Genomic DNA, 26,299 nt, shown 5'->3' with positions numbered 1-26,299 from the left:
CAGCTCTTAGTTGGATTACTATAACAACTCCCTTCTCTCTGGTCTTCTTGGCTCCAGTTTGAACCCGAGTAATTCATAATCTCCACGGTAGCCAGAGGGACCTTTCTACAATGCAGTTCTGACCCTTCAGCGGTTATTCATCTTTTTCAGGTTAATGGTCAGATTTCTGAGCCATTCCTCATCTGCCCCTTGGTTACCTTCCCAGACTCACCACTCACTACTCCCAGCACCTTCCCACACTTACCTTGCTTTTGCCTGTGCCCTCGCCCACTCGTCCTTCCCAGATCAGAGTCATTCTCATGGATGACCTTCTCCTCTGCTCTAGGGAGCAGAACAGGGGAGCTGATAGGAGCACAGCTCTGAAGTCCACCGACTGTTCAGTTCCCAGCTTTGCCATTTACTTGCTGCGTGACTTTTATAAGTTACGTACCCTCTCTGGGGCTGTTTCTTTTTCTCTTTTTTTTTTTGGAAAATGGGAATAATAAACTTACCTCCCTCATAAAGTTGTGAAGGTTGAAGAAGTTAATATATATGAAATACATAGAACAGCATTGGACACACAGCAAACAGTGACTATGCTTTCGTCATCTAATTGTTGTCATTGTTATCGTTATTTTCTCTTCCAGTATGGGAGTAGGTGCCGCTCATATATGCTTCTGTTATGCTGACTGTTACCTGATCCTAGCACTTCCCACACTAGGTTGTTTAATCTTTACTTGTCTCCCTGTGAGACTGTGAGCTTTTCCTTTATTGAACGCAAATGCCCAGCACAGTGCCTGGTGCAGAGCAGATGTTCAAAAGACATTTCTTGAATAAATGGATGAAAACAAAGCAAGGATTTTCAATTCCCTGTAAAATGAAGTAGAAGGAGAAGATAAGAGGAGAAAAAAATTGAAAAAAAAGAAAAAACCAACCCAAACACTGTTAAGACAGCTTTATGCCTCTCCTTACCAAAGACACCCTCTCCTCTGCACCACCAGCAACTGGGGCTTATTTTCTTCTTGGCTCAGCCAAGCAGACATCAGCTGTCACCTTCAGGTCCTCATCTTTCTTTGATCCATCATGATGGGTGATCAAGAGTTGATTTATGCACCCCAAAGTCTTTTTTTTTTAATTTAATTTTTATTTTATACTGGGGTATAGTTGATTTACAATGTTGTGTTAGTTTTAGGTGTACAGCAAAGTAATTCAGTTATATCTATCTATCATCTATCTATCTATCTATCTATCTATCTATCATCTATCTATCTATCTATCTATCTATCTATCTATCTATCTATCTATCGATCGATATCTCCATTCTTACTTCCACAGTCATAGCCATTCTGAGGATTCCAAAAGGCTGATCTCTGGATAACTGAGATGTTAAAGGCAGATCTCAGATCATTGTCGAGAATGGAACGGACCCTCAACTCCTCAAACCCTGAAAGCCAAAAGCCAGTGTTGTGAGTTCAGTAACGGAAGGCTTCTGATTCCTGGAGTGCATCCCACTGGCAGTGGTGACAGCAGCAGGATTCACTTAATGAAGCTCACGGCGCCACAGTCTTCATTTTCTAACAACTGGACCTTGTAGACATTTGCTAACAAAGAAGTGACATGTGCTGCTTTGGAAAGGTCATGGTCAGGTGTCTTCAAAGAAGGGACCGGATGACAGTGTGAAAAGAGTGAGGAGAGCTGAGTGGGGTGAGACAGTCTCCCTCAGATCCTGACTATGGTGTAGCCAATGTGAAGCACTGGAATCCTTCAACTTTTCTTCCAACAAATGTTTATTGAGCACCAACTATCTACCAGACACTGTGCTAAGCCCAGGAGACCCCAAAATGAATAACACAAATTGCTGCCCTTCAGAAGCTCACAGCCTGGAGCATTCTGTCTGGGGACAGTCAGAGACACCACCACATGTTGCTGTGCACAAGTGTCACATCTTATTCAGAGATTCAGTCCAAAGTCAGCATATAAAGTGAAATGACAAAGGGAAATCACCCCTGCAAAAACCCCCGAAATCAACTCTAAGAAACTTCCTTCATTTTTCTTTGCATTTCAGCTAGAACTTCCTTTTTTTAAAAATTTTTTTTATTTTTTGAAGCTAAGGTATATTTTGCAGGGGGAGGGGAATTAAAAAAAAAAGATGTCTTTCTCTTTCTTTTCTCTTCCTTTCCCTCTTTTTGTTTACTGAGCATGTGCAGTTAAATCCATGCAAGTTAAATGTGCATATGAGACAGCCCTGCATTATCCCTAAGATGGACGTTTGTATGAATGTACTAAGTGCTCTGAAAGCACGGAGGAAAAAGGTTCTAACTTTATCCTAGGAAATCTAGGAAGGCTGCACTGAGGAGGTGTCATTCAAACTGGTGGAGGGTTAAGAGCGTTCTAAACACAGAGAACAGCATGAACAGAGGCCTGTAGATGTGGGAGAGCAGAGTTTCTTCAGGGAATGATCTAGAGTTTACGTTTAGGGCAGGGAGGATGGTAGTGGAGACCACGGGGAGTGATGGGAAAAGAGAAGTTCATTAGGGCAAGACCATGATGCCAAAATATTGGCTCCCTGTACACCGATGCTTAAATAAGATACGGTGACGGAGTTTTGGAGGAGAAAGGGTGGCTTTATTCTTTGCCAGGCAGAGAGGGGAACACAGCAGGCTAGCACCTCAAGAACTGTGCCCCCCTCCCTGGGGCATAGGGAGAGGTGTTATAGTCGGGGCTTGTGGTCAGGGGTATGAGATAAGGATCTAGGCAGTAACAATCTCGCATTCTTCTTTCTTCTGCAAAGTTTCAAAAGGATGGGGTTGCTGACAAGATGAGGGTGTGAGCAGGGTCTCAGGTGGTCGGGTTTCCTAATCTTGATGAGCTTCTCTGGTCCCTTTAATCTCGCCTCAGGTGGTTTCCTGGCTGCTCCTCCCTTGATTAGCAACTGTTCACATCTGCCCTTTGGAACTCAGGGAAGGTCATGGAGGCTGGAGTCTTGCCTACAAGAAAGGGGGGACAAAAAGGCCTCCGTGCCTGGGAGCCCCACAGGCCCCGCTCGGTTTCAACCATGAAGGACCGAAACACACCATGTGGCTGGCGTAGCCGGAGGGAACACTGTGTTCACTCCCTAGCAGCCCCGCAGTCTCCACCCTCCCTTCTCATCACTGGCCACTTCCCTCCAGTGTTAACTACTTCCCGAAGTGGCCAGAGAGACCATTCTAGGCCTCAGTCCTGCTGTGCCAGTTCTGACTCACAGAGTGTTGCTTTCTAGCTGAAAAGGATGCGTTTCTATTTCCTAAGCCTCTTGTCATCTAAGGATCATCAAGTCACCTGGAGACTTTGAATCACTACTAAGCTCACTCATGACCCTAAGTGTAGGTGGGTATTGTTTGCTTATGTAGTAGTTAGACTGTGGCACAGCTGCTCTCGGGGAATCCATAGACTAGACTTTGGCCTGGATGGGAGCCTAGATGATACACTACTTTCCACTTTGTCATTCAGACCGTGAGATGGACATCTTCTGGAATCATGGAAATATTGCCTTTTTCACTTCCCTGGAAAAAAAGGGAAGTGAGTTTCATATTTAGAGCCTCTGGAGAAATTAAGGAAACAACAATGGAATTTTTGGACTAGAATTTATTCAAGATAACTTAGGTGTTCTAGCTAAAGCCTGGAAGGAGGCTTTATCAATTAGAATCAGATCAGGTCACATATAACAAAGAAACCAAAATAACAGTGTTTTAAACAAAATAGAAATTTATTTTCTATATTTTCTTCTATATAAGAAGTCTAGGGGTAAGCTGTCTAAGGTTGATACAATCATACACAGTGTCAGGGACTCAGACTTCGCTGTTAATACTCTGTTATCCTCTGCATGTGGTTTCCATCTCATGGCCCTGGGTGGCTGCTCAAGCTCCAGCTATCACATCCATACTCCCAACAGCAGAAATAAGGAAGGGACAATTAAGAAAGGGGTTAAGTGGCACCTGACAACTGTCCTATATAGAGATTTCCTGGAAGCTGTCACACATCACTTCTGCTTATAACACATGGGCCAGAACTTAGTGGAGCCTGGGAAATGTCATTTCTCTAGTTGACAAGTTGAGAATAGATGCTACAGTAGGCAACTAGCAGCCTCTGCCGCAAATCCCACAAGCAAGAAACCAGCACTGTACATGTGCTCAGAGAGTGAACACACCCTCGCCTCTCCCCTCTGCTTCTTGACAAAGAGGCCTGTGCCTCAGAGAATCATGTAACAGCTGTAGGGGCCCTCCAGAGAGTCACTAAGCCTCACATCTGTGTGATATTTTTAGCACTGGTCTTAATTAAATGCCAGGGAAAGGCGGGGTCACCCCATGTGCTACCACCCTAGCCCTCCAAGTTTCTTGAGAACATCAGTATGGATGTTCCTAACTTTTCCCCAGACCTTCAGCTGTTTGAATGCTACGCAAGAGGTACCCAGCCTCTTTCTGAGCAATCGTGAATGTGCATTTCCTCTGTCACCTAGACAATACATATATGAGTGGCGACTGAGGACACAGGAGGGAAGAGGAAGTAGCGGTTCAAGTGGAGAAGGGATGGTGGGCGAAGAGGAGGAAGGAAAGGGTGGGCCAGCCCAGCCCTGTACAAATATGTGAATGAATCCAGTTTCTTTCCAGGGTCCGTCCCTATCTTTGGACACGATCCCCTTCCTTTGTTCTCCATGTCCTCACTCCCCTCTAGTCACCCACCCTCAGGTCCTCCTTTGTTCTGCCTTGACCAGTCTCTCCCTCCCTCTGTCCCACTCCAAAGCAACATCTGCTGCACTACGTCTTTAGGGAGTCCCATAAGCGATAGCACTTAACTAATGGCTAATAAATCACAGGCTTTCAAAATACGTTATATTTATTCACTCTCTCCTGTAAGTCTGATAAGCTTGTTCACTGCCAGAATGATCACCGTAAGAGTGTGTTCCTCCCAGAAGCCATATTTACATTGTAAGAGAGATTTCTAAGCCTGAACTCAGTGATACATTTATCACCTTCAAAAGAATGCTAGTAAAGCGAAAGGAATTAGGAGGTGACCCTGTGGGACTAGGGCTGGGGCTCTGGGGCCTGTGTCAGTCCACACAGTGAGTGATCCGTAATGAATAGATACGCAAGTGGAGATTTCATGAATGGACAATTTGCGAAGCTGTGGGATGAGATCGAGAGAACCACAAGGATAAACACGGTGGAAAACCCACGCAACCTCTCAGCCTGATGGCGCAGGGGAAAAGGGTGGCTAGCCGCCCCGGAGAGAGTCATGACTTTCAGAGAAGGGCTGTTTGACAGGAGTTGTGGCGTTGGGTAGAAGACCACAGCCACTGCCTGAACATGGCTCGGCAGGAGGGAATGAATCCCCAGACCTCTTCCCACCCCCCAATCTCTCACCTGCGCCTCCCATTGGCCAAACCCACCGGAAGCCGAAGGTGCAAGGGAGTCTGGGTAATAGTCTGAAGAGTTCAGCCTCTCAAAGGCAGGGTGGAGAAAGATGGAAAGTGGACCTGGAGGGGCAGATAGAAAATGTTTTAGCACATTAGCCTCTGGAAGCTTATACTTTAGTGCAGGAGACTGGTGTGCACATAATTCTAATTAGACAGATCTGACCTGGTGACTTTGCTGGGGAAGAGGGTTCCCTGTAGGAGCTAAGGAAGATAAAGTTGGATTGTTATTAGGACCACTTGGTGGAGAATTTCTAGACTTAAGGTTGAAGAAACAAAACAGTACAGAGCAGCCATCAAGGTCATAAATAGAATGTATTATTTGACTCATTTTATACTTTTCAGGGGTTTCTGTCAGTCCCTTAGTACAGTCTGGAAATCCTCAAATCCTCAAATCAGCTATAAATATTAATCAGAATAACCCGTCTTTTCTCCGTCCCTTCCTTCCTTCCTTCCTCCCTTCCTTCTTTTCTTCCTTCCTTCCTTCCTTTCTTCTTTCCTTCCTTCCTTCCTCCCTTCCTTCCTTCCTTCCTTCCTCCCTTCCTTCCTCCCTTCCTTCCTCCCTTCTTTCCTCCCTTCCTTCCTTCCTTCTTTCCTTCCTTCCTTCCTTCTTTCCTTCTTTCCTTCCTTCTTTCCTTCCTTCCTTCCTTCCTTCTTTCCTTCCTTCCTTCTTTCCTTCCTTCCTTCTTTTCTTCCTTCCTTCCTTCTTTCCTTCCTTCCTTCCTTCCTTCCTTCCTTCCTTCCTTCCTTCCTTCTTTTCTTCCTTCCTTCCTTCCTTCCTTCCTTCCTTCCTTCCTTCCTTCCTTCCTTCTTTCCTTCCTTCCAACAAATCCTGAGTCCTTGGCACGTGGCAGGCACCATGTTAGGCATCTGCTTCCGGTTGGTATCAGCTCTGGGGTGGCTCTTTGTCATCACGGACCCTTCCTCTCTCTCCTGCAGACTAGCTTTTCCAGACCCTTTTTGAGAGACAATGATGCTTCATTGTTGCTAAGGTTGGAAAGAAGCAAGAGATGAAACTTTTTCATAAGGAATAAGCCATGTGGAATATGTATTTAAGTTCAAGCATGGACAGAGGAGTGGAGGGAAAGATTGGGACTCTGGAAATTCTGAACTAGAAGGTGAAGGCTGTGGGGCAACAGGGAAGGGAATGTCTTGGAAGTTCAGTCTTATAGAGGGATCGCCTTTAAATGCTAACTCGTGTCACTTTCCTTTCTCGCTCTCCACAAGAAATCAGCACACATGCGGAGGAAAAGCTACCTCAGCAGGTGAAGAGAGAGCCCTCTCTCAGCTCACTTGATCCAGAACTGACCCTGTTTTAGATCTAAACTGGGAATTCAGTAGTGTACAAGTTCCATTCAAATAGTTCTAGAACCATTAAGCAATGCAGACAGACTCTTGGACACTTGGTGTGGATTTCTGGCAATTCCCCTTGCCAACATGCCAACATGCCTCCCTCACCCTGTCTGCCGGCACCTGCCTATTTATCTTTCCCTCATTCTGCCAATTGTCAGTGACCTGATTTCATCATTTCCCTGGAGAACTCCTTTTCAGTCTGTCTCTCCTCTGTTCCTTGGAGTCACTGTTCTTTAATAACTCAGTATGTCTGGCCAGCCTATACTGAAGTTATCTCTGAGGCATCCCCACAAGGATTCCAATTTTTACTGAGTAGCTACCTCTTTGCTAGAAAATGTATTTCGTTGCTTTCACAATGTCTCCTCCCTTCTCTGATGAGTCTTCAAATGTCAACAGGGTCGCCATCTTGGTTTCCACTTTGAACAGCACAGTTGTCAAGAGCGCTGATATCAGACTGCCTGGCGTTGAAGTCTGCTCCTGCTGTTAGCATCAATGTGATCTTGGATAAGCCACTTAACCACTCGGAGCCTTAGTTTTCCCATCTGTAAAATGGGAATGCTAATCGTCCTAATTTTGTAGGACTGTTGTGGGGATTGAAGGAGTCAATATGTATAAGATTCTGGGCCCCATGTTTGACCCATTACGTGTTCTCAATAACAGTACACTTACATCATTACCATGTTGGGGTTATTATTATGGCCCAGGGTACAGTATGGTGCTCTTTAGAGTACAGTGTGTTGATTCCATCTGTAAACTGAGTTCTGTGCTCAGTTACAGGGGTCTTCTAAGCAAAGAGATGACTTAGTTCTCAGGCTTATCTCCATATAAAACTCCGTCTTCTCAAGAAGGGGAGACTAGGGTAGGGTTCCAGCTCTGGTCATTAAAGGCAGCTGTCGGCTTCTTCTAGAGTTTCCTTGCAATCAGAGAATCAACTCATGTTGGAGCTGAAGGTCCTTAGAGAAATTTTAGCCCACATTGGGCATTTCTCAGTTGAAACAAAGATGAGACTTAGAAGTTATGATCACTTGCCTAAGGTCAGCTGGGACCTAGTGGCAGCCTGGGCTAGAAGCCTGGTCTCTTAACTCCCAATGCAGTGTTCTCTCTACACAGGAGGGCTTTTCATGTTTTATAGATTTCATCTATATCTATCTATCTATCTATCTATCTATCTATCTATCTATCTATCTATCTATCCATCCATCCATCCATTTCATTTATCTGAATCATTTCCTCTCAAATTACATCTTTTCCTGAGCCCACGTTTATGAAGAGGGAAAGCTGTGTGCTCGGCTGAAGGGAGATGTAGGACCTGGACCCTGCACACTGGCTTTTCCTTTGCCTTCTGCAGCAGCCTTGAGTCTGCCCACATCTCTATCTTATCAGTACTTGTGCATCTGTTTCTTTGACATGGTGTCACATTCCATTTTTCGAACCAGTTTTTCTGGTATATGGAGTTACGGAACCTATTCTGTCTTAAAAGGGGGTTGTTAGCTAATACTCTCCATATAATATACTGTAAATGGAGAAGTTTGGGGGCAGATTACCTTGAACTTTGGTCGTTGCAAGGAGCCTGGAAGCCAGCCTGACTCCATTAACATGGGCCAAAGTTCTAGAGGATGGGAAGGACCCTAAAGAAAACAAGCCTACACCCCACTTTCATCAACCTGAATATTTCTGTCCTCAGCTTGCAGCACACCCAGTCTCGAGTTCCAAAAATTCCATTTAATTTTTTGGCTTCTAGATTCACTCACTTACAAGGGGACCAGAAGGAGTCTTGGCACTAAAAGTCTGCAAGGAAAAGGCTGTTTCTTTTAGCTTTATTGCCCAACTCTGCAGACATTTTAGGTTCAGATAAGGTTTTGGGTGGCCAGTCAGTTCTTTCTACATGTTGTTCTGAAATGAACCCAAACTCTGTCACCTTCTGAGAATCCCTGGTCAAATCGTGGCAATAAGAAGCTGACACTCCTGATTCCGAAGCCAAGTTTTCCTAAAGGTCGTTTCTCCTCTGTGGCCCTTTTCTCAGCCTTCTCTTTACCTTCAGGTCATGGGAGGTGGGGGGACGGGTATAGTCTGAGCCTTTCCCGCTGACCCTGTGAACGTCTGCTTGGCGACATCTGTATGTACGGTCTGGTTGTTCACTTGAGAAGTAAGAGGAAGATTTTTTGGAAGCGTTATCTCAGCTTTCTGGGCTATTGCTTATTTTTTAAACCATCAGTGTCTGCCCTAGCAATTGAGCCTTCCACTGTAGGGGTTATAAGGAGAGTTAAGTGTGTAGTTTCTCTCCTACTCGGTTAGCCGTGTGTGTGTGTGTGTGTGTGTGTGTTTCAGTGAAAAGGGGAAGGGGCAAGTTCAAGGGGCCCCATTATCTTCTAAGCTCCGGGAGGGCAGGGAACGTATCTGCCTTGGTTGATGCTGTTTCTTCTGCCCCTGCCACATACCTGGTACATAGTAAACACTCAATAAAGATTGGTTGAAAGAATGAATGAGCATCTGTCCTGCTGTATCAGTAGATCTTCTCTTCTGTTTCAGACTTAAAAAGTACCTTAGCCTCTGAGATCCAGGATATGGACTTCAGTGGATTGTCTGGATCCATGGAAACTGGTCAGTAGGGCAAACTTCAAGTCAAGGAGGTAACTTATGTGGTATGTTTTGAAGGGTGTTGGGAGTTCTTAATGCCCCAAACAATCCTATAATTCAAGGCTCGACAGTCTACCATTTTAGATGAATTTATTTGAGTCTTGAGTGTTATTTATTCAGCAGAAGTTCTCTATGAGAATTTTAGTATTCCTGGTGGGACACCTCCTTTAGATTTCTTTGTAAATTTGTGGACCCTCAAGCTGTGTGGGTGGATCATGGGTTCCGGAGCCAGATGAGCCTGAGTTCTAACTTCATTGCCACCATTTACCATCTGTGGGACTTGGATACATTATTTGACCTCTCTCAGGCTTTCCTTATCTGTAAAATGGGGATAATAATATCTTCCTCTCATAATTATGAACATTAAATGATATTGAACATAGAAGGTGACCAGCCACATGTTGGCACACAGGAGACACTCAGATAATATGAGGTCTTTTTCCTGTGCTTCTTCTTCCTAAATGCCAGGTCCTAGGGAAGAGGTGTTGGTGGGGAAGGGGGTAAGGGAGGGTGGTGAGTACAAATCTTGTCACAGATTTAAAAAATTTGTCTGGCACCAGTCCCATTGACTAATATTGCCTAACTGGCATGCAAAACTAGTAAACAGGGAAATATGAAACTTTTTCCAGTTATATAAATTTTATTGGAACAAACTAACTGGCTTGTACAATACCTTTGTGCAAATTAGAAAAAAGTGCCAACACGTGGGTATCAACCCTCTGGGCATGAGGCTTGACAACCAGACTATGCCTCCAGACACATTTGAAAAGGGGCCATTTCCTCTGGGCAGATGCAGCCCTGAGTCAGGGTGCACAGCTTGGTAGAAAAAGCACAGGCCAGATATTAGTCCCTTTCTGCCCCCTCAGCCGGTTGCCCCTTTGCAGTGAACTACCTGCTCGATCATATGAAATGGGCTTGCCAACCAGAGACAGCAGTCCGCCGTAAGCTGGGTCTCGGTCACCAAACATAGTAGAACTTTGTGGAGGAAGCCCTGTTATTTGAAGCAGAAGACTTGGTTCAAATCACTTCTACTTCTAATTCTGTAACCCAGGCCAGAATTATGAAGCAGACAAACACTCCAAACCTCAGTTTCTTCATTTATAAAATAGTTATAACTATATTGTATTAGTTATCAATTGCTGCATGACAAATTATCCCATAACTTTGCAGCTTTGAAAAGAATTAACATTTATTATCTCATACAGTTTCTGTGTGTTGGGAATTGAGGAGCAGATTAGCTGGTTCTTGCCTAGGGTCTCCTGTGAGGTCTTGATCAAGATTTTGGTAGGTCAATCAACATAATATGTTATATCAATAGAATGAAAAACAAAACCCACATGATCGTGTTTATGGATACAGAAAAAGCATTTGACAAATCTAACACCCTTTCATGATAAAAACACTCAATAAAGTAGGAATAGAAGGGAACTTCTTTAACTTGGTAAAAGAAATCTATGAAAAACTCATAGCTAACATCTACCTAATGCTGAAAGACTAGATGCTTTTCCCTGCAAATCGGGAACAAGATAAGGATGTCACTCACACCACTTCTATTCAACATTGTATTAGAGAATATAGCCAGCGCAGTTAGACAAGAAAAAGAAATAAAGAGTCATCCAGATTGGAAAGAAAGAAGTAAAACCATCTGTATTTTTAGATGACATGATCTTGTATATAGATAATTCTAAGGAATCCACAAAAAGTATTAGAACTAATAAATGAGTTCAGCTAGGTTGTAGGATATATTTGCAATGAAAATGAAATTAAGATATCAATTCTATTTACAATAGTATCAAAAAATAAAACAGAAATACATTTAACAAAAGAAGTGCAAAGTTTATACTGTGAAAACTAAAAATTGAAACAATTAAATAAAGTTCAAATAAATAGAAATCATTCTATGTTCATGGGTCAGAAAACTTAATACTGTTAAGATAGAAATATTCCTCAAATGTTTCTACAAATTCAATGTAATCCTTATTAGAATATCATCTGGCTTCTTAGACAAGCTGACACTCAGATTCATATGGAATTACAAGGGACTCAGAATAAACAAACAATCCTGAAAAAGAAGAACAACATATCTCAAAACTTATTATAAAGCAACAGTAGTCAAGATGTGGTACTGGCATAATGATAGACATATACATAAATGGAATAGAATTGAAAGTCCAGAAACAAATCTTCGTGTCTGTAGTCAACTGGTTTTTGACAAGGGTGCCAAGAGCCTTCAGTGGGGGAAAGAATAGTCTTTCCAATTAATTGTGCTGAGCCAACTGGATATCCACATGCAAAATAATGAAATTGGACTCATTTCACACCACATAAAAAACTAACTCAAGGGACTTCCCTGGTTGTGCAGTGGTTAGGAATCTGCCTGCCAATGCAGGAGACACGGGTTCGAGCCCTGGTCGGGGAAGATCCCACATGCCACGGAGCAACTAAGCCTGTGAGCCACAACTACTGAGCCTATGTTCTGGAGCCTGCGAGCCACAACTACTGAGCCCGCGTGCCACAACTACTGCAGGCCGCACACCTAGAGCCCATGCTCCGCAACAAGAGAAGCCATCGCAATGAGAAGCCCGCGCACCGCAACAAAGAGTAACCCCCACTTGCCGCAACTAGAGAAACCCGCGCACAACAATGAAGACCCAACACAGCCAAAAATAAATAAATAAATAAATAAATAAATAAATAAATAAATAAATAAATAAATAAATTTAAAAAATTAACTCAAAATCAAAGATTTAATTGTAAGAGTTAAAACTATAAAACTCTTAGAAGAAAACACAGGGGTAAAACTTCATGATCTTGAATTTGGCAATGGATTCCTACATATAATATCAAAAGCACAATCCATAAAGGAAAAGAATAAGTAAATTGGGCTTCATCAAAATTAAAATATTTTGTACCTCAGAAAACACTATCAAGAAAGTAAAATGACTAGCCACAGAATGGAAGACAGTGTTTGCAATTTATATATATGTTAAGAGAATTGTGTCTAGAATATGTAAAGACGTCTTACAACTCAATATTAAAAGACATATGACCCAGTTTAAAAAGTGCAAAGTAACTGAACAGACAGACATTTCTCTTAAACAAGGTGTATAGATGTCCACTTAGTACATGAAAAGATGCTCAACACAATTAGTTACCAGGGAAATGCAAATCAAAACAGGGACATGCCACTTCACATTCACTAGGGTAGCTAGAACCAAAAAGTCAGCTATAACAAACGTTGGTGAATATGTACAGAAATCAGAATCTTCATGTACTGCTGTTCCGGACATACACTGGTTCGGCTACTTTGGAAAACAGTCTGACCATTCCCCAAATGGTTAAACACAAAGTTACTATATGACCCAAGAATTCTATTCCTAGGTATATACCAAAAAGAAATGAAAACATATGTCCACCGGAAAAGTTGTATATGAATATTTACAGCAGCATTATTCATAGTAGACAAAAGTTGAAAATAACCCAAATGTCCATGAACTGATGGATGGATAAACAAATGTGGTATATCCATACAATGGAATATTATTTGTCCATAAAAATGAATGGTGTAATGATACCTGCTACAACACGGATGAACCTTGAAAACACTATGCGAAGTGAAGAAAGCCAGTCACAAAAGACCACATACTAGATGATTACATTTATGTAAAATGTCCAGAAGAGGCAAATTTATAGAAACCGAAAGTAGATTAGAAGTTGCTTAGGGCCGGGGAGTATGGGGTCATAGGGAATTAACAGCTGAAAGATACGAGATTTCTTTTGAGGTGATGAAAATGTTCTAAAACTGACAGTGGTGATGGTTACACATGTACGTGAATATACTTAAAAAAACACTTGTACACTTTAAATGAATTGTACACTTTAAATGGGTGAGTTGTATGATATGTAACTTATATTTCAATATAGCTGTTATTTAAAAAAAGATGTTGGGAGAGGCTGCAATTATCTGAATTCTTGATGGGGACTGAAAGATCCAGTTCCAAGTTGCTCCTGGCTGTTGTCAGAAGGTCTCCGTTCCCCATTATGTAGACTTCTGCATTGGGCTGCTGAATTAGCCAGCATTCTCCAGAGAAACAGAACAAATAGGATATATAGATATAGATAGGTAGATAATTTATTTTAATATAGGAACTGACTCATGCATTTATGGAGACAGAAGTCCCAATATCTGCTGCCTGCAAGCTGGAAAACCAAGAAAGCCCATGATGTAATTCAGAGTCTGAAGGCTTGAGAATTCGGGGAGCCAACCATGTAAGTCCCAGTCTGAGCCTGAAAGCCCAAAAACCAGGAGCGCCAATGTCCACAGGCAGGAGAAGATGGGTGTCTCAGCTTAAGCAGAAAAAGCAAATTTGCACTTCCTCTACTTTTTTCTTTTATTTGGGCCCTTGATGGATTGGTTGATGCCCACCTGCATTGGTGAGGGCAATCTTCTTTCCTCAGTCTGTTGATTCAAATGCTGATCGCCTTCACTCTTACAGATACACCCAGAAATAATGTTTTACCCGCTATCTGGGCATCCCTTAGCCAGGTCAAGTTAACAACATAAAATTAGCCATCAGAGGCGTTGAGTGTCCTCACAAGATGGCAGCTGGCTCCTCCCAGAGAGAGTGACCCACGAGTGGAGTAAGGTGGAAGCTGCAATGTCTTGGTGAAGTGTGGCACTCCATCATTTCTGCAATATTCTAACAGTTATGCAGGTCAGCCCCATTCCATATGGAAGCGGCTACAGAAAGGCATGAATACTAGGAGGCCAGAATCACTTGGAGCCATCTGGGGGTACCTACCAAAAATACATGCCTCACCTTGGGAGCTTTCAACAAATGCGACAATGGGGGACTTCCCTGGTGGCGCAGTGGTTAAGAATCCACCTGCTAACGCAGGGGACACGGGTTCGAGCCCTGGTCCAGGAAGATCCCACATGCCGCGGAGCAACTAAACCCGTGCGCCACAACTACTGAGCCTGCGCTCTAGAGCCCGCGAGCCACAGCTACTGAAGCCCACGCACCTAGCCCACTTATCCTGTGCTCCGCAACAAGAGAAGCCACCGCAATGAGAAGCCCACGCACCGCAACGAAGAGTAGGCCCTGCTCGCTGCAACTAGAGAAAGTCCGCGCACAGCAAAAAAAGACCCAATGTAGCCAAAAATAAATAAGTTAATTAATGTTTAAAAAATGAGACAATGGATGTAAAAGACTTTGTAAACTTTAACCTGCTATTTATTTATTATATTTATAGTGTATTTTATTTAACTCTATATATCCAACTTGTGATCAGTATTTTTAAATTATTAATACGTTTTACCTTATTTCTGTACCAAGTCTTCAAAATCTGCTGTGTGTTTGCCCTCGGAGCACGTTTTAATTAGGACTGGCCACACCTCCAGTGCTCTCAGCCGCAGCATGCTGGGGGCTTCCGGGTCAGACATCGTGGGCTGGAAGATAGTGTGAATGCTGCAGGATGGGTGGAGGGAGTGGTAAGGTTCTGGGGTCCAGAGATGCCCGGGGAACATGAGTACCACAGTTTGGCTCAAGTCTTTGGACTTAACATGGAGAATTTAACCTGCTATTTAAACATTAAATAGGACCAGTTGATTATTGACCTGAATTAATTGTCCAAAGCTAATTGCAGTTTGCTTATTAACGATTCCTGCTTTAGTTGTTCAAAATTCTTACAGTGTTTTGGAATTCTGCAGCTGTCTGCAAAATAGTAGTAAGTTTTTTGAGACTATGTGTCCTTGTTGGCGTTTAGTTGATAGGAGGAAACAGATGTAAGGGAAAAGCTGGTCATTCTAGGATTTACCAGGAGTGAGATTCAAAGGACCATTTTAGCTCAATTCTGCAGCCCTCTTTGTCAGTTCAGCACTGGTTTCCTCACAGCTTTTATTGTGTGGGCTCAAAAGATGCAACAGGGTAAAAGGCAAAATTAAACAAAGACAAGGGGGAAAGAAACCCAGGACTGGGAACCAAGAACTAACACCAAGTCTCCCTGGATTGTCCAGGGAAAGGCACTTTGCATCCCTATTTACTTGGAATCTGGTCCAGCTTCAGCCTGGCCCCAGGAGGGCAGTTTCAAACAGGATGGAGATGACGGTGAGGTGGGACTATAGCCAGGTTTCTGTCAGTGGCCAGCTACGTCCCGCCCATGTTCAGGGCTTCTAGAACACAACACACCCCAGCCTCTAAAGCCCTTGATAGCGGTGGATTTTAGGCTGCCTTCTGATGTTCTTTGCTTATAATTCTCACAGACAGCGTGTAGAATTTAGACTCAATACGATTATACTAATATAATCCCAGGTTCCCAAATTACAGAGCAGAGTCTGATTATTTGGATAGCTTCTGTCATGGAGGCATCAAGCCAGATGCTTCCTTCCAGCTTTCTGAGTCTAGTCCTTTCTTTGTCTCCAGGGGCTCTCTTTGAAGTCTGGTCTCTCAGGCTCACTCCCCCTGCTGTTAAGAAATTGATTCTTTCACCTATTCAGATATCTCTCTCATAATTTTATAAATGTTAATTACCATCTGTGTTAGACATTTGCAGAATGTTCAAGTCTCTTATCTCATTTAATCATCAATATGACCTTGTGACATAGGTAATATTGTCATCATTTGGAGTTTGAGAAAACAGAGACACAAAAAGTTGAATAATTTATTTAGTAGTGAGTGCACAGATAGTGACTGGCTCCCAAACCCGGGGTCCCTAGCTTTCCCCAGACCCTATGCATCCTTTCTTCAGCCCCAGGCACTATGATTTCCCTTAACTTACAGCACCTTTGTTCTTTCTTGGGGAAGAGAGTAACCTGCCACAAGTAACCCACCTAGACATAAATAACGCTTTATACATTCTCCCTAAACATTCTGTTCTGGTTTGAGTCATTCCCCAAAGCTCCTATCTAGCTGGTTTAGTAGTTAGTGAGAAGACAGAGCAAATTGTGAGAATGGCCAGAGACCACTTTTAGAGGGGATAATAACTCAAGATTAAGGTCGACTCTGAAAGATGCAGATGACTTCTGGATTCATTCCTCTCTTCTGAGGCTCCCCTGGATTGGTCTCGCTCAAAGGGAACTGGCATTGGTTTGGGCTCCATCCTGATGTGGATTCCTGCCTTGTGATGGGGTAAAATCGGGACCATCCTTTGTGAGCATGTGACAGTGGGAAGGAGGACACGGTTATCCCTTATGTAGAGATCTACTCACTCCAGTTATCTCGTGACACTCCTTGGCACCTAGCACGAGTTAGCACAGGGCAAGTACTCAATAAATGTTTTTTTGAATTTAATCCAATGGTAACCAATATTTTGTCTTGTTATTTTCCCCCCTCCAGGAAACCGATTCTACGAATGAAATACACTTAACTGAAATTCCTTCCTGTCTTTCTCCCTTCCCTCCCCCTCTTTCTTTCTTTTTTCTTTTTTTTCTTACCTTCTTCTAAACATTGATGCATATAGAATGTTACTGTTTTCAGAGTGACTACCAGTCTGCTCAAGCCCTAGACAGAGACGGGCACAATACAAACAAAAAATGCGCCTCCCTCAAATAACCTCATTTGATCTGCCCGTTTCACCACTTTTACCCACAATGCATAGGAAATATAAATTATCATTAATTCATTCCACCCCAAATCCAAGTGTTTGTTCTATTTTATTTTTCCATTTCCTGCATTAAGAAGCTATTATTCATAGCCTTCCTCCCCCATCCCCAAGGGGAGAAAAAAGGATGCTCTTGTTTTTTGTGGGTGGCCTGTGAGGGTTCCTGAGCAGATGTTCAGAGAATTAGATTTCATCTGTAAATTTGTGTCTGAATCACTTTGGTAAGCTGTTAGTATTCAGTAGTATTAGTTAGTATTCAGTAGGCTGCTACCTGAGTACCCCTCCCCAGCACCTCTATTACTTTTTTCCTTTCTGTTTATTTCTATTATTTAAATGAACTCTTCTATTTTCTGAGTGTGTCGTGTCTTACAGTAATGATATGTAAGGAATATATCATTCCTAATATACAATCTATTAGATTGTATATATTATATGAATATATATATATCTCCTAATATATAAGGAAGATTTCAACATTATTTAGCTTATACATATATTGACAGTTCTTTTCTCACCTAACTCAGGGATTTTAAGGACATCAAAAAAAGTGAAATTTAGCAGTTACGCTCAAGAAAAGGATACACCATCTCTTGACCAAATTCCATTTTTCTTTGTACAACTTAGCCCAAAATGTTCAATACAGAATGCAGTAGTGCAGCCCAACAATTTCTGCGTCTCTCTCTGTGAAAGGAGATAGCAGGGAAGTGATGCAAAATAAGTTCTCGGGCTGTTGTGTATTTTTATTTAATACTTTTCCATCCACTGACCACCACCTTTGTTTTTCTTTTTTGTTTGTTTGTTTGGTTTTTCTTAATATTTTATTTTTTATCTTATTTTATTTATTGATTTGTTTTGGCTGCGTTGGGTCCTTGTTGCTGCGCAGGCTTTCTCAAGTTGTGGCGAGCAGGGGCTACTCTTTGCTGCAGTGAGCGGCATTGTGGTGGCTTCTCTTGTTGTGGAGCACGGGCTCAGTAGTTGTGGTGTGTAGGCTCCGTAGCTGTGGCTCGCAGGCTCTAGAGTGCAGGCTCAGTAGTTGTGGTGCACGGGCTTAGTTGCTCCGCGGCATGTGGGATCTTCCCGGACCAGGGATCGAACATGCAACCCCTGCATTGGCAGGCGGATTCTTAACCACTGCACCACCAGGGAAGTCCTTCTCCGGCTCTTCTAAGGAGAAATAGCCTTTAATGGCAAGAGATGGAGAAGTTAAAGCACTGGATTGAAAACAGAACTTGATGTGATACTCGTGTTCAGGGAAAAAGTATTTCAGATTTTAAATTTAGCAACCTGGTTGAAAGTGACCAGGCATTTATACATTCTAAAATGTATGATTCTGAAGGACAGAAAGGAGTAAACCTGCAAGGGTAGAAGAATGAAAATCAACGAAGTGGATTCCAGTAGCTTAAAGAGTCTGCTGGGAAGGGTCTTTTTAAAGACAAAGAAGTCTAAGAGGGACTTCCCTGGCGGTCCAGTGGTTAAGACTTTGTCTTCCAATGCAGGGGGTGCAGGTTCAATCCCTGGTCGGGGAGCTAAGATCCCACATGCCTCAGGGCCAAAAAACCAAAACATAAAACAGAAGCAATATTGTAACAAATTTAATAAAGACTTCAAAAATGGTCCACATTAAAAAAAAAAAAGAAGTCTAAGAGACCTGCTTGTTTCATAAGAAAACAATATGGTTTCAATAACATATGAAAAAACTATCTTGACCCATGGGAAAGAAGGGAAGGGTAGAAAGAAATTAACTTGGCAGGGCTAAGGGTTGCTTTAAAATGATCTCAGAAGTGGAAGTTTGCCAAGCTACCAGAGAAAAGGATGGAAAAAATAGAAATAATTTGCTCAGAAAACCAGAAAAGCCAAAACAGGAAATAAAATGCAAGTAGCAAAGAAGAGAAGAAAAAAAATAAGGGAAAAATGTATTATTTAAATACTGACCAATAAATGAGAGATATAGAAAAAATATTATCCTTTGTAAGTGAAAAAAGAAAGCTAGAAATATGTGATACTTGAAGCCAAAATTAATAAAAATGTTAATTAAGAAAATATTTTCTCACATGTAATCCCTCCATTTATACATAATCATTTTGTGTGCATTTTCTTCTAGACCTGAGCTATATAATACTTGGCATAAGGTTTGTTCCCACTGAAATGCTCTTAAGTGTCAAATACACACTAGATTTTGAAGCTTTAGTTAAAAAAAAAAAAAACCCATTAATAATTTTATATTGATTATATGTAGAAATTGTAATATTTTGGATAATTGTGTTAAACACAATATATTATTAAATTAATTTCACTGAAATCACATAAGTGGGTCGCATTGTATTTCCATCTGATGGTACTGTCCACTTTTTGTTTTCTGTATGTAATAATCAGGAAGTCTTTGTTAACTAGGAATCATCTGAAGTTAATCAATTAAAATGGGAATCAAAATTTCATAAGTAGCATTAAATTAATTAAACAAGGAGGTTGTTAGACTTAGGTGGCTCTAATGCCAAGGCGGCTTATGTAAAGAAATCAAAATCTCAGCCTGTAAATGCCCCAAGGTTACCAAATTGAAACACTTGGGACAACCAATCACAAACAGCCAACTAGGCTTACGTTATAGCCAATCAGATGATTTCCTTTCTTTGCTTCCTAACACTCTCTATGTTAGTCTTTGGAGACTGGCTAGTTAGTCCTGGCTCTTGTCTTTGGAGTGCTTCTAACCATTTCCCATTTGGTGCTGCCTGATGCCAACAAATTTTTGCTCAGATAAACTCTTAAATTTTTTAATATGCCTCGTTTATCTTTTAACAGTTCTTAAAAAGAATCCTTATGATTTTTACCTTGAAAATGCAATAAAAAATATACAAATAACTTTACTATAAGTCTTCTTGAAATGAAATTTAGGTTAAACTTTCAATTACACACCAATTCTTAGAAGAAAATACCAACAAATAAAATGGCAGGAGAGGGGATGGGGGATAATTTTTCCCAAGAAAATGAAAGTTAATTTAATACTACACGTTTCGCTTCATATTGGATTATTTTGTAACACAGTCATAAAGAGGACCAATTTTGCAAAAACATTTGAAGAGTTCATCAGTTTCCTCAATGGCCTCTCAGAATACTTTACTAGTCAGATTATTCTCTTCTGCATGGCCCATCTTATCATCACCCTTGCCAACTTTACCTTCAATTTTTTATGGATCTAACTCTGAATTATTTGCTAGTGGCTTCGCACGTGATTTGTGCAGCTCTCCAGACTCCCCCTCATTTCATTAAATCTTGCAACTCTGGAGACTTGGATAATGACTAGGTAGATAACGAGGACCCCTGCGTATGTTTACATAGTGGGGATGACACTGTAATACAGGTCTATACCCTATATTGCTACTTAACCCTACAGCACACTTATTTCACAATGCCTTTAAGAATTCTTTATAAACATCATTGTAAGTGAATGACTGCTAATAGTCTATCTTATAAATAAATTATAATCTATAATTTATTTAAACATTCCCTTATTTTGGATATTTATGCTGTTTCTTTCTTTCTTTTTTTTCTCTTATAAACAATGCAATAAATAACATCTCTGAACACAAATCTTTATCATATTCCTGTTTTTGCTCCTGATAGTTAACTAGAAGTATAATAACAAGGTAAAAAATTATGGACATTTTTATCCGAATTGCCAAATCGTTTTTCTGAATATTAGTTGTAATTTATACTTTTACCAGCAGCATATCAATGTTCATGGAATCATACTTTTGCCAATATTGAGTATTACCAAGAAAAATATTTTTGATAACCTAATATGTGAAAATTTCTTCTTACTTTTATTTGAATTTCTTTGATAACGGGTTTTAAGATGTTTATGAATGATTTATATTTTATTTTCTGCAATTCTCCCAATTTTCTTCTAAAAGTTGTGAAGCTTTCTTTTCAAATTTATGTTTTACTTCACTTGGAATTTATTTCTGTGGTTGGTGGAAGACAGAGACATAATTTTGTGGGTAATCAATCATATGAGGATCACTGATTGATTAAATACGCCATCTTTTCTTTAAAAATCTCCATTGATTATTTTTAAGGTCATTTCTCTCATTTATCAAGTTTTAATTTATATGCGAGTCCATTTCTGAGTTCTCTATTCTCTTCTATTGGCTTTTTTGTCCATCCCCTACTAATACACTCTCAATAATTCGACTTTATAGTTAAGTCTTGATTTCTGGTAGAGCAAGCCTTGTCTTTTCACTTTATTTATCAGGAGTGTCTTGGATATTTTTAACCCCTTTCCCTTACTTGTGAATTTTAGGATCCAATAAATACTTGAATGGAGTTGCATCTCTTTTATAGATTTATTCAGGGAAAATTAATGTCTTTTCAATATTGAATCTTCCATTCACAGACATGTTTTATATCTCCATTCATTCAGGTCTTTTCTTATGTACTTCAATACTGTAATTTTCTAAATAAAGGTTTTGTACAATATTTATTCGTTTTCCAGATTCTGTTGATTTTATGGATGAGATTTTTTTTCCATTAAGTTTTCCAATTGTTTATTCCTTACAGACATCTTTTGACTTTTTAGCAGCTTTATTGAGATGTAATTCATGTATCATACAATTCATCCATTTAAAGTATACAATTTAATGTTTTTTAGACTATTCGAAGATATGGACAACCATCACAGCAGTCAATTTTAGAAGGTTTTCATGACCTTAGCAAGAAGCCCAGCATCTTTTAGCTAGCCTCCTACTTTTTCATCCCTCCTCCATCCCCCCACAGGGAGGTTTGGACATGTCTTCAGAATGAAACAAACATCCATCTAAGAGAGTGAAGGAAATTAATAAGGGAAAGAGAATAAACAGAATAGCAGAGGCCCTGAGAACAAATGTCCATATTAGGAGGCAGTAAAAGGAAGAGGAGTTGACCAGGGGGACATGGGATCCGGCAGAGAAACAGAGATGAAGGTTGTTCACAGGAGCCATGGGGCGAATGAATCCCACTGAGTGGAACATCAACATTGCAGAGGAAGACTGAGGCCTGAAAATCAGTCACTGACCTTTAGACAACTCCTTGGTGACCTTTGGGGGAAAAGTTTCTATGGGGCATGGGGTGGAGCAAAATTTCAGGAAAAGAAGAGACTGCTCCTATAGATCACTGATTTAAGAAGTGTGGCAATGGAAGGAAAATAAGAATCGGATTAAAAATAGTGGAGGAAGCATCGAGGAACATTTCTCAAGTTATTAGAAGCCTGGATATGCTCATAGGCAGAGGGGAAAAGATCTGTGGAAAGGAGAAATTGAAGGTGGGGTCTGCTATGCTCATTGAGAGAGGGGGGATTCAGGAAGTGATGAAAGAGGTGTTGTGGTTAACTTGTATAAAAGAGAATGTTCTTTTCTTTCTTTTTAAAATTTTTAATTTAAGTTTTATTTTATATTGGAGTATAGTTGATTTACAATGTTGTGTTAGTTTCAGGTGTACAGCAAAGTGATTCAGTTATACATATATCTATCCCTTTTCAGATTCTTTTCCCATATAGGTTATTACAAAGTACTGAGTAGAGTTCCCTGTGCTATACAGTAGGTCCTTGTTGGTTGTTTTATATACAGTAGTGTGTGTATGTTAATCCCAAACTCCTAATTTATCCCTCCCCCCACCTTTCCCCTTTGGTAAAAAGAGGCTGCTCTGAACCCCCATCATTGTCATGGTTAAAACTATACCATTGCTTCCAAGTTAAAAAAAAAAAAAGGGATGCTCTTTTTCTTGAAGGAACAGTCTTTGGAGATGAAGAAGGACGGCGAGACATTCATGTTAGTTAGGTAGGAGACTATCGTTTCTTGTCAAGACTGCTGAAGATAGTGGAGTGGGAGGGAGAAACTCACTGCTTGAAGGACATGAAGTAAGAGGAAAGAGGCGTCCACATCCCTGATATACTCCACTTGCACAAGATCAGGCTGGGAAAAAAAATGAGCTGTTGCCTTAGAGCAAGCTGCCTGTCTGCCAGGCCAGCCGTGACACAGCCTCTTTAAAATGCTCCAGAAGCCATGAGAACCAATCACACACACACACACACACACACACACACACACACAGCAGCCTCAGGGGCTGACAGGAGAGCAGCCCCAGTGCATTCTGGGCTCCAGCCACCCTGGGCCCCTGCCACGTCTCCTCTGAGGACGGTGGGAAGCGGCTCTCTCCTGAGTACACAGGTGGGGGAGACCACATTCCCAATCTCCAGGCCAGCCTCTGGCCCAGCCCAGCTGCTGACACCCTTCCTCTGGGCTGTGAACGCTGCTCGCGTGTTCAGGCTGGAGACAGCTTGGAGGTAGTGATGAAAATCCCTTACGCTTCCTCTCACAACCGTTTCAAAAGGGCTTTCCCAAAATATGATGTCATTGCATTCTCAAGGCACCATGGCATTACTGTTGCCAGTTTAAAATGCCAATCATTAAACGTCTTGAGTGAGGCCATGCAGCTGATACTAGTATCTAGGCCTTTTGATGTGAAAACCCCGGCTCTTTCAACCACCCTCATTGTCTACACCCAATTGATCCACTTGAGTGGTGAGGAGGTGGGTTCTGGGAATTGGGAGGCAGGAATGAAAAAAAAAAAAGGTGAATGACAAGACTGATGACACAAAACCTGTCACCCAGCCTGAGCTTGCTGAGGATGGCACCTCCCTCTGTGGTCAGGAAGCCACTCCCATTTCTGCTGGAAGGCAACGATGGTGCCTATATATTTAAAATCTCCTGGAAATGAAAGACTCAGTGATTTCTTAGAAGCAGTAGGGCAGGCAGCGTAGGTGTGTGTGTTTGGTGATGGTGGTGGTGTTTGGGACACGGACAGGTGAAGGGTACAGTGTTACTTGAAACACAAGTGGGAAATGGCCTCTTTCCTCCTCCTTCACCTTGGATGTGGGCTGGTTCATTCCCAGGTGAAGCGCACTGGCCAGATGTGTGACCTGGGTGAGTTCCTCCATCTCTCCTGGGTTGGGCTTCCTTTCCTGGAAAACGAGATTGGGTTAGATGATTCCTAAGGTCCGACTAAACCTAAATCGTCTCCGGGTCCATCATTCGTAGGAAAACAGAAATCATAGAGCAGGAGAAAAGGTTCTTCAGGTGGACTTCCTGTTCAAGGCCTTTTCTGATTTCCCACAGGGGCAGTGAAATCATGAACGAGTCTGTGAAACAACATCATTTTCTTGCAGGTGGTTTGTGCCCTTGTGCTATTTACAAAATGAACAAACTAACCAATCAATTAACCAACTGACTACACAACTAAATCAACTGACTGACCAACACACACCTGAACAGGTAGGAATGTAAATATCCTCTCCTGTGAACAACAGTGAACGACGCTGAAACAGGGAGTGATGCTGAGCTCTCCCCAGCAATCCTGGGCCTGCAGGGTGCAGCAGACCCCACGTGTGAACGCCAGTGAAGTACGAGACTGGCTAGACTGGTCTTGCAGCCAGGCCAGTGTGCCTTGGAATGAAGAATTTCCAAGGATGGTTTTTCTCTAAAGCTCCGATGGCTGGATGGCAGCCCCGGGGTGTTTCCTGACATGAACCTGTCAGTGTCTGGTGCTCCCTGGCTCGCAGGGCACTGGCTATTTTGGTTTCATGTGGCCCTGCCAACACTGGAGAGGCACCGCGTGCACTTTCAGTCACGTGACCCGGTGACTCAGGCCCTTTCTAGTTCATGCTTGTTGGAGTATGGGAACCAGGGAGGAAGGGTGAAAAGCTCCTGCACCAGCTCTCTGGGAGGGTCTGGGCTTGAGTAATAGTTTGTTGTTATGTGGCTCGCCCTGAACCCTTTTTATGCCAGTGTAATAAAGTTATCTTATAGCTGCAGAACTGTCATTTTCAGATGAGGTTTCCAGAGCTCGTGTATTCTAGCTCCTGTCTCCAAATGGAGTAAGCCAAAATCATCTGAGGGAAAAAAAAAAATCTACATTTCACCACTTCCTTTAATGAAATGGTTTGGTATTTAACCACCTCGTCACCAGAAATATCTCTGTGCTCTTGACCTGAATTCACCCTGCCACGTTTCAGCGTGATTCCAGCTACTCAGGGAGACAGACTGGAAAATTCATTTCATAGCAGTAGGAGTGTCTAAGTAACCTTAAGGGAAGGTGCTTATTCCAACTTTATTTTCTCTTCCCTGCCAATCTGTAGCCCCCTTTCAAACTAGATTTCAAAGGTTGAACCCCCTTTCTGAATCTTTCACTGCTGAACCCCTCTCATCCAGAGAGACCAGAACACACAAGCTTGGGGTTTATTTTTTCACGCATTTGTTCTTGTTGACATGCTCTTTTGCAAATATTCTGAGTCTATTTCAGGTCACAGCGCTCTGTATTTGCGAGTAGGGTGGATTCTCTTTAATGCAACTCTGGTGCTGTGAAAAATGCCTGGGCTTGGAGTCAGAAGTCCTGGACTTGTCACTCACCAGCTGTTATTTGAGACACGTTCCTCAGCCTCAGACAGGTTCCGTTTACTCATCTGGAAAACAGAGAAAATGGGGCTTCAACTGCTGGGGTCATTGTGAAGATAAATCAAGGAAAATGTATGCAAGTGCTGAGGATAATGGTTCCCATTTAATGGGTGACCCGCAGGCACTAATTCACATTTTTTAAGGGCAGCGCCTATAACTTCTGTTTCTATAGTTTTCCTTGTTAAGGGCTCAGGATGCTGCTTTGCCCACTGGAGAAGCTTCATGAGGAATGCTGACTGGCCAGCTTATTTGGTAGCTGAGGACACACAATCGGAAAAGGATTTAGGGTCATTTTGTGGTCTGAAGTCTGGTGAAGTCCCAGATTGAGGGTGCCCACACCAGGTGGGTTGCAGGAGATGGAAAGATGGGGCAGTATGTGTCTGCCGGGAAACCAGGTGAGGCAAGATACATAGAATAGGAATCTAAGGGAAACATAACTGAGGATTTGCTCTGAAAGAGAAGTCTGATGCAGGCATATGGGCAAGAAATGGTCCCATAAAAAACTCTGTCTCTTGTAACTTCTCCAGCTCTTAGAGTTCACCTTTGTGCTGCCTTTCCGTATTACTGCGTCACTTCAACAAGTCCATTCTGATCCTTATCTGTGAGAGGTGGGGCTTCTGTATCCAGGTGCTTAGTTTGATTGCCTAGGAAGTTGCAGAAGTAATTGCTGTAAAAATAACTTAACTTTCCCCAGAAAACACAGGATCTGGCCTCCATCTAGTTCCTTAGGGCTTCTTCTGCACGAGGGTCCGAGACCCCATGATACGGCTGCAGCGAGGCTCTGGTGAGTGCAGGGGACAAA

General features: G+C 42.0%; 1 long non-coding RNA gene across 1 annotated transcript in view; it reads left to right on the top strand.

Annotated features, from left to right (window-relative positions):
- LOC309641714 overlaps positions 1-26,299 on the top strand; it is a 68,453-nt gene that overhangs the window by 41,075 nt on the left and 1,079 nt on the right. The window contains exon 4 of the long non-coding RNA XR_014252745.1: positions 1,315-26,281. This is a non-coding gene — a long non-coding RNA (uncharacterized lncRNA). The remainder of the gene's footprint in view (positions 1-1,314; positions 26,282-26,299) is intronic.

The sequence above is a fragment of the Balaenoptera physalus genome, assembly GCF_965194825.1.
Source record: "Balaenoptera physalus genome assembly, chromosome: 13".
Lineage (NCBI taxonomy): Eukaryota > Metazoa > Chordata > Mammalia > Artiodactyla > Balaenopteridae > Balaenoptera > Balaenoptera physalus.
This window is presented reverse-complemented; position numbering and strand designations above follow the sequence as displayed.